The sequence below is a fragment of the Triticum aestivum genome, chromosome 4B, assembly GCF_018294505.1.
Source record: "Triticum aestivum cultivar Chinese Spring chromosome 4B, IWGSC CS RefSeq v2.1, whole genome shotgun sequence".
Taxonomy (NCBI): Eukaryota; Viridiplantae; Streptophyta; class Magnoliopsida; order Poales; family Poaceae; genus Triticum; species Triticum aestivum.
In genome coordinates, this window is record NC_057804.1 from 72873360 (window position 1) to 72881338 (window position 7979).

Consider the following 7979-nt stretch of genomic DNA (forward strand, 5'->3'; position numbering starts at 1 on the left):
ACCTATGGGGAGCTTGCTTCTACGCCAAGCTAGGCACCTCCGCCAAGGAGACGGCGGCTGAGTGCGGTGCCTTCGTCACCGTGCACCGGCCGTCGAAGAAGAACGCCTTCCTAGCCATCAAGCTGTCACAGTCGGTGAAACTGTGGCAGCAATTGTACTTCTACGTGGAGAACGTCGACCCGACAGTTGACTTCCTGAACCTACCGCCTTACGAGGCCGCCCCCCCCCCCCCGCCGGGCCTCGGGCCAACTGGCACTACAAGCTGAAGCCCGTACCGGCCGACACAGCGGCCGCCATCAACCGGCTCCGGGAGATGACGGAGACGGAGGGCCTCGTGGCAGCCGACTTGTTGTTTGCCTTCGTCGAGCGTCGGGTTCTCCCGCTCCAAAGCCGCCCTCATCTGATACATCGGATGAGCGGGCACCGCGACCCCAGTCGGATGTGCACAAAGGAGATGCCGCCTGCCGAGGTGGCCCTGATAGTGAACGAGATCACCGACCTCAAGGTGTCTGAGGAGTCCTGGCGGTTTGGCAAGCGGCCCTACTCCCGCGACAACCCGCCGCCTGTCGTGAGTCTCTTAGTTTTCCTTTCTTATTTCTTGCCTTGGTGTTGGTCTTGGTGTTGAATGGTCCTTCTTTGGAACGTAGATCTACATGTCCTCGGTGACGGCCGCCCTTGTGGGGCCGGCTGGTAACTACCAGCCGGACCGAGAGGTGAGCGACGTCGATGACCCCGACTTGTTAGCGGCCGCCTTGGAGGACGACACCGTAGGCGGTGGCAACGGAGCAGGCAGCTCTGAAGAAGGGGGCGGCATGGAGACCTGGATCGACGACGACGATGAGGAACAGGAGTCGCGCCCGGCATGGGGCGCCGCTAACACAGGCGCGGGCCCCTCCGCCGGGCCGGCCGCTCTGGGCGGCAAGCGCAAGCGGAAACAGGGCGCTGCCCTGTTCGGCAGCGTGCCAAAGAAACCCAAGAACCCGACCGCTGCGACCAGGCGGAAAGAGGCCGCGGCGAAGGTGGACAAGTTTCAGAAGCTACCAAAGGCGCCGCCCATGGTGTCGGTGTAAGTACCTCCTCTGCGCCTTCCCTTGGGCTCTTTCTTACTGATCTGGCTTTGTCGGCGTTCTGGGAACGGGGGTCCCCAGACATGCCTGCCTGCGGCCTGCGGCGTGGCTCAAGCAGTGGCCCAGTGCGGCCCACCTTCATCAGCTCAAGCTCAAGACCCTCACGAGGGGCCAAGCCCCGCGGGGCGGATGACGAGAAGCTTCCTCAGGAGCAGCCTCGTCAGGCAGGCTCGCGAGGAGGCGGAGAGATCAAGGCAGGGGTACCTCGCGAGGTGCCCGTGACGCAAGCCATGACAATCGAGGCCAGGCGGGCGCCAGGCGGGCGCCGACCTGCACAGTGTCCTTGTTTCCCCTTTGGTGCAAAGGGAGCAAGCACATGCCAAGGCATCAGGCAAAGGTTACCGTTTCAGGGCAACAAGACCAAGACCAGCAGAGCAGCAGGATGGAGGTCACCGTGGAGCCCAAGATGGCATCATCGTCGGAGTCATTGGCGGTCGAAGACCAACTTTAGTCAGGATAAGTGTACTAGATGTTCCCCTTCAAAATGGCCAATTGTTGGCGCCCTTCCCGCTCAATATTTGGGAAGAGGACCAGGGCCTCTCTATATATAGGACTAGCCACCCACCATGGAGAGGGGAGAGTTCATCCACACCGCTACAAGAACATCCCTCGCGAGGATGTTCTTCCCTTGTACTGTTCATCATCATCCCTAGAGGCAATCCACCACACCACACACTGGAGTAGGGTATTACACCACAATGGTGGCCTGAACCGGTATAAACCTCGTGTCCCTTGTGTGTGTTCATCTTTCTAGCCAAGATTCCTTGCGAGGCTTCGAGACATGAGTTGGTAGGAGAGCGATCTTCGCGCGCACCCAAGAATTTGGACCTCAAGGGTCTGCCGGAACCCAAAATCCGACAGGCTTGAAATTTCTTCACTTTACTCTTTTGTCTCAGGGCCCCGCTTTCCCTCGACAAGTCGACCGCCGCCTCTGTAATCAGGTCGGAGGAGACCTTCACCACCACCCGGCGAATTGATCCGACACCGACCTCCAGGAGGCATAGGAGCGATACGCGCGGGAGGTGCGCGAGGAGCAGGAAGCCGCCCGCCTGGAGAAGGCGGAAGCCGACAGGGCGGAAGCATCCGTGGTGAAGAAGCTGGCGGAGGCGGAAGCCGCTGCCGCAGAGAAGGAGCGGCTTGCGGAGGCCGAGCGCCGTCAGGAGCCGGTGCTCGTCATTCCCCTGAGCTCCGCGCCACCTCCACCAGAGTTTGTGGGGTTGACCGGGGAAGCCGGCGACGTGCAGCCGGTCATGGAGAGGAAGGGCGGCGATGTCGTCATGTCGGACATTGTCGTGCCTCCACCACCGCCGACTGGTGGAGCGCAGGATGAGCAGCCGGCCCACCGCCGGCGCCACCAGTCGGGAATGAGGTAGTGACGGGCCCAACTCCTAAGGCTCCGCACACCCGTGTGCCGTCGTCTCACGAAGGCGGTCTCGGTACCGCGAACACTGGAGGCCAGTGTCACGAGCTCGTCGGTTCCAAACACCGAGGCGGCCAGTACTGCGCCCTCCAGTTGGGTGCACGGAGGCGGGACAGGGGCCTTGAACCAGGCGGCCCTTGACGTCCAGGCCAAGCTCCAAACTAAAGCCGACGCCCTCAAGCGGTGCAATGAGGCGTTCCTGAACTCGCGAGCGGCCATCCGGGTAAGCTTCTTGCCTCTTTTTTGATCTTTTTATCTCTTGGTGGGGGTGCGCTGGCGCACCCACTGGTTGTAGTCCCCAAGTTTCGGGCCGGCTGCTGAGCAGACGGTCCAGAAATTTAACTTTGCAAGCACTAGGTGCTAACTCCTTCTGGCATCTCTATTACAGGATTACCACAACCTCCGCGCGGCCGCCTTTAACTCCGGCAACCGGGAGCTAGAGAGGCAGACCGCCAACTTGTCAGAGAGACGGAGTAAGTCTTGGCTTTCCTTTCCTGCGGGGGCACGCTGGCGCACCCGCGGACTGCAGTCCCCGAGATTCGGACGAACTGCTAAGTAGTCGGGCCGGATCTCCCCGGCAACTGCATTTCTTTGGTTGATCATCGATAATTTCTTTCTTCTGCGGGGGCGCGATTGCGCACCCGCGGGCTGTAGTCCCCGAGATCTGGGCCGACTGCTGAGTTGCCGAGCTGGATCTCCCCAGCAACTGCATCCCTTCCTTGTCAAATGTTGACGTTCCTTCTTTCTTGGCAGAGGCCAACACCGCCTTGCAGCAGCAGCTGGGCGAAACCAACACCGCGCTGCGCATCAAGGAGGCGGAGTGCAGCAAGCTGGCCGAGGAGCGTGACCGAGTGGTCACACAGCTGGCGGAGCAGACGGAGCGTCTCTAGGCGGCTCAGAAGGAGGCGAAGACGAAAGAGACTGACCTCCTTTCTGAATTTGATGTTGAGTGCTCCGTCTGGGCCGACAAGGAGGCGCAGCTGACTGCCAGCTTTGGTAGTGTCAAGGACATGGTTGACGGTAAGCTTTCGCTTTTTTCTTTCTTTGAGCTACCGGCCTCTGCCTGGGCTGACCGTTTGCTTTTAACTTCCGTCTTCTTTGCTTTTTTCACTCAGCAGATTTCTTCCCAGGCCACTCCGCTGCTATGAACCAGGCCATTGAGGCTTCTCGCGAGGAGCGGAGGGCAGAAGGCATGCGGATTGCTGCCAACGCTCCCCGGACCCTTAACGAGCAGCTTCTCAGCATCCAGGCCCACCTTTGGCCGGCTCACCAGATGATGCGTCGTCTTCAATGCGTTGGGGCCCAAGCAATTTCCGCCCTCTGGCCAATCATGCCGGCTTCACGCACACCCACTCAGACTGCCGATTGGCTGGAGGTGGCGGCCGGCCGCCTAGAGGCCTGGAAGGGCTCTTCGGCCCGAGCTGGGGCGCGTCGGGCTCTGGAGTTCGTCAGGGCGTGGTACCCTAGGCTAGATCTAGCCCAGCTGGCCATGTTCCGGCAGGAGGCACTGGAGGAGCTGGCGGCGGTGGAGGGCGACCTTATCAAGCGGCGGCAGCGATCGCCGACTACACCAACACCAGCGCCTTCATCCCGGAGTTAGTTGAAGACGGCGCCGAGGCACCACCGGAATGGTTCGGGCTGAATCCGAAGGACAACGAGGATTTGGCCGAGGTGATTGATTCCAGTGATGAAGGCGAGGACGCGGAGGACGAGGACGGCGAAGAGGACGCACCGGAGGTCGTAGCGGACGGCCAGCCCCAGCCTGACCGTGCCTCGAGCAACGATCCATGCTCAGGCACGCCGAATGCTACTGGAGGCGACCAGGCGGAGACCAACCAGCCGTCCATTCCACCAAGCGGCGCCGCCGACTCTGTTATCCAGCCATCCGCTGCTCTGACCGGTGCTGCCGACTCCACTGCCCAGCCGGAACCTTCTGCTGCTCATTAGGCCATCGCCTTTATTTTCCTGCTTATTCATCTCGACAAAACTTTGTTAAGTTTGCACAATTCCACCCGCGGGGTGTACTTCAAACTCTGCTGGATGCTGGCTAAAGAGCCTTTTGCTATGTAAATATTCTTTGTCATAATTTATGCTTTATTTGTCGAGCTCTAACTTTCCTTGCTTTCTGCCCCTCGTTATTTTCCTTTGCCGCCCTCCCTTTGCTATCCCTTGGCCAGCCGGACAGCCGCTCTGCAAACTGCGGCTGGGCCAAGTGTTGAGCTACTGTCGGGGGGCAAGTACTTAACCGATTGGGCCATTGTCAAGGTAAGTAGGAACCGGCCGGCTGGCTGCTCAGTAGCCGGTCGAGTGGGCGGGATGCCGGCTTCGACTATGCGCACTTTTTTCCTTAGCCGTTTTTCATATGGGCACCGCTTTGTCAACTCCTGTCCACCGTTCAGTCGCTCTGTGAGCTACGGCTTCTGACAGGAGAAGTTTTTTGGTGCCAACATACTACTGTCCGACTGCAGGAGATGGCACATAGTAGAAGGCGGTGAGCCCCCGGGCCGACTAGTCAAGCCCGGTGCCAGGCGGAATAATGAAACAACACATTCATGGGCAGAATTCTTATCATATAGATAAAAAAGGGTAGTCCCAGAGCTCTTCTCGGGGGACCCGGAGTCTTCGTACTTAATACAAAAGGTAGTGTGGTACATACTGCTTTTAACTGTAAAATCTTCGGAGGAGGTTTGCATTCCATGGCCTCTCCGACTCCTTGCCTGAGTCGTCTCTTTTGCATGCTCTAGGCTTCTGATCGTCGATCGGGTAGTAGGAATCATTGCCACGCACCTTGCTGATGATGAAAGGGCCTTCCCAAGGTGCCGAGAGCTTGTTCTGGCCGGCTGTTTGTTGTATCAGCCGGAGCACAAGGTCTCCCTCTTGGAAGGATCTTGGCCTGACCTTGCGATTATAGTATCGTCGTAGACTCTGCTGGTAGATGGCGGACCGGCTGAGTGCCCACAGCCGGCCCTCTTCTAGCAGGTCAACACCGTCTTCTCGTGCTTCTTTGGCCTCCTCTTCAGTGTACATGGTGACTCGAGGGGAGTCAAATTCTATATCCGTCGGGATGACGGCTTCAGCACCATAGACGAGGAAGAAGGGCATGAAGCCGGTTGACTTGTTTGGAGTTGTGCGCAGGCTCCAGAGGACAGCCGGTAGCTCCTCGAGCCAGTAGCCGGCCGAACGCTCTAGAGGCTCGACCAGTCGGGGCTTGATGCCGGACAAGATGAGGCCATTTGCTCACTCCACTTGGCCGTTTGACTACGGATGGGTAACGAACGCTAAGTCTAGTCGGATGCCCTGCATCACGCAGAAACGAGCCAAGGCTCCCTTGGCGAAGTTTGTGCCGTTGTCGGTGATGATGTTGTGTGGTATGTCGTACCGAGTGGTGATGTCGGTGATGAAAGTCATGGTAGTCGGCCCATTTAATTTCTTGATTGGCTTTGCTTCTATCCACTTGGTGAACTTGTCCACAACGACAAGCAAATGAGTCATGCCGCCACGAGCCTTCTTGAATGGCCCCACCATGTCCAGTCCCTAGACGGCAAAGGGTCAGGCGATAGGAATAGTCTTGAGTGCAGAAGCCAGCAGATGTGGCTTGGAGCGGAACTTCTGGCACCCTTGACACTTCTGGACCAAGTCTTTGGCGTCTTCTAGAGAAGTCGGCCAGAAAAAACCATGGCGGAAAGCTTTGGCGGCCGCGTGGTGACCACATTCACCTTGGTGGATATCTTTGAGGATTGCTTGGCCTTGTTACGGCTCCACGCAGCGCTGGTACACCCCAGTGATGCTGCGCTGCACTAGTTCTCTGTTAATGATGGTGTATACTGTTGCCCATTGTTGTACTTGTCGGGCCGAGGTCTCATTAGTCAACAGTTCTTTATTTACCAGGAATTTGAGGATAGGTTGGGCCCATGATGGTGCTGCTATTTCTTCGACTTCTACGACTGCAATTTGCACAAGGGCGGTTGGGCCAGGAGGCTGCGGGTTGGAGTTGGCTGCCTCCTGTTGAGTTGAAGAAGTCCCTGGGCCGACTGCTGCAGTCCCCGGGCCGGGTTCTGGAGTCCCCAGGCCGGGTGCGGCTGCTGCAGTCCCTGGGCCGCCTATCGAAGCCCCCGCGCCGGCTTCTGGGGCCCTCAAGTCGGATCCGACTGCTTCGGGAGGGGCCGATACGAAGATGGAGTCTGATTCTGGCGACGGCTTGACAGGTGGCTTGAGGAGGCAGCATAGGGCGACACCGGCTGGTATTGCTTGTCGGGTGGAGGCGATCCGTGCCAGGGCATCTGCTTGCTCGTTGTTGTTTCTTGGCACATGGAGGAACTCGCACCCCTCAAAGTATCCATTGAGTTGTTGTACGAGGAAGCAGTAGCTTGCCATATTTACATCCTTGGCATCCCAGTCGCCTGACGACTACTGGACCACCAAGTCGGAGTCGCCATAGCACAGGATCCGGCGAATGCCGAGTTCCTTGGCAAGCCGGAGCACGTGTATGAGTGCTTCGTATTCAGCTACATTGTTGGAGGCGGCAAAGTGGACTTGTAGCACATATCTGAGCTTGTCGCCTTTGGGAGAGGTGAGGACAACGCCGGCTCCCAGACCGGTGCAAATTTTTGATCCATCAAAGTGCATCCGCCAATAGGTGGACTCTGGCGTTGGCGGCAAGTACTGGGTCTCGGCCTCATCCACGAGGAAGTCGGCCAGCACTTGTGACTTGATGGTGGTGCGAGGCTGGTAGTAGATGGTGTAGGGGGCCAGATCAATGGCCCATTTGGCCACTTGGCCTGAAGCATCTCGGCTTCCAATGATCTCAGCAAGCAGAGCGGTGCAGACAACAGTAATTGGGTGCTCTTGAAAGTAAGGCTTGAGTTTCTTGGCGGCAAAGTGCACGCCATAGCACATCTTCTGATAGTGGGGGTAGTTTTGCTTGGAGACGGACAACACTTCACTCAGGTAATACATCGGCCTATGGACTGGCAGTGCCTTGCCCTCCTCCTTGCGCTCCACCACTATGACTGTGCTGACCACCCGACTGGTGGGGGCAATGTAGAGGAGCATGGGCTCCTTGTCAGTCGGGGCCGCCAGGATAGGCGGGGTAGTCAACATCTTCTTGAGCTGGCAGAAAGCCTCGTCCGCCTTGTCGTTCCACTCGAAAAAAGTGGTCTTCTTCATGAGCTGGTACAGGGGGAGAGCCTTCTCGCCCAGCTGACTGATGAAACGGCTGAGAGATGCCAGGCAGCCGGTGAACTTTTGTACGTCCAGCAGTCAGGTGGGCACTTCCATCTTCTTGATGGCCTTGATCTTCACAGGTTTGCACTCTATGCCACGCTCTGAGACCAGGAAACCAAGAAGTTGGCCAGCTGGTACCCCAAAAACACATTTCTCCGGGTTGACCTTGATTTGAAATCGGTGCAAGTTCTCAAATGTCTCTTTGAGGT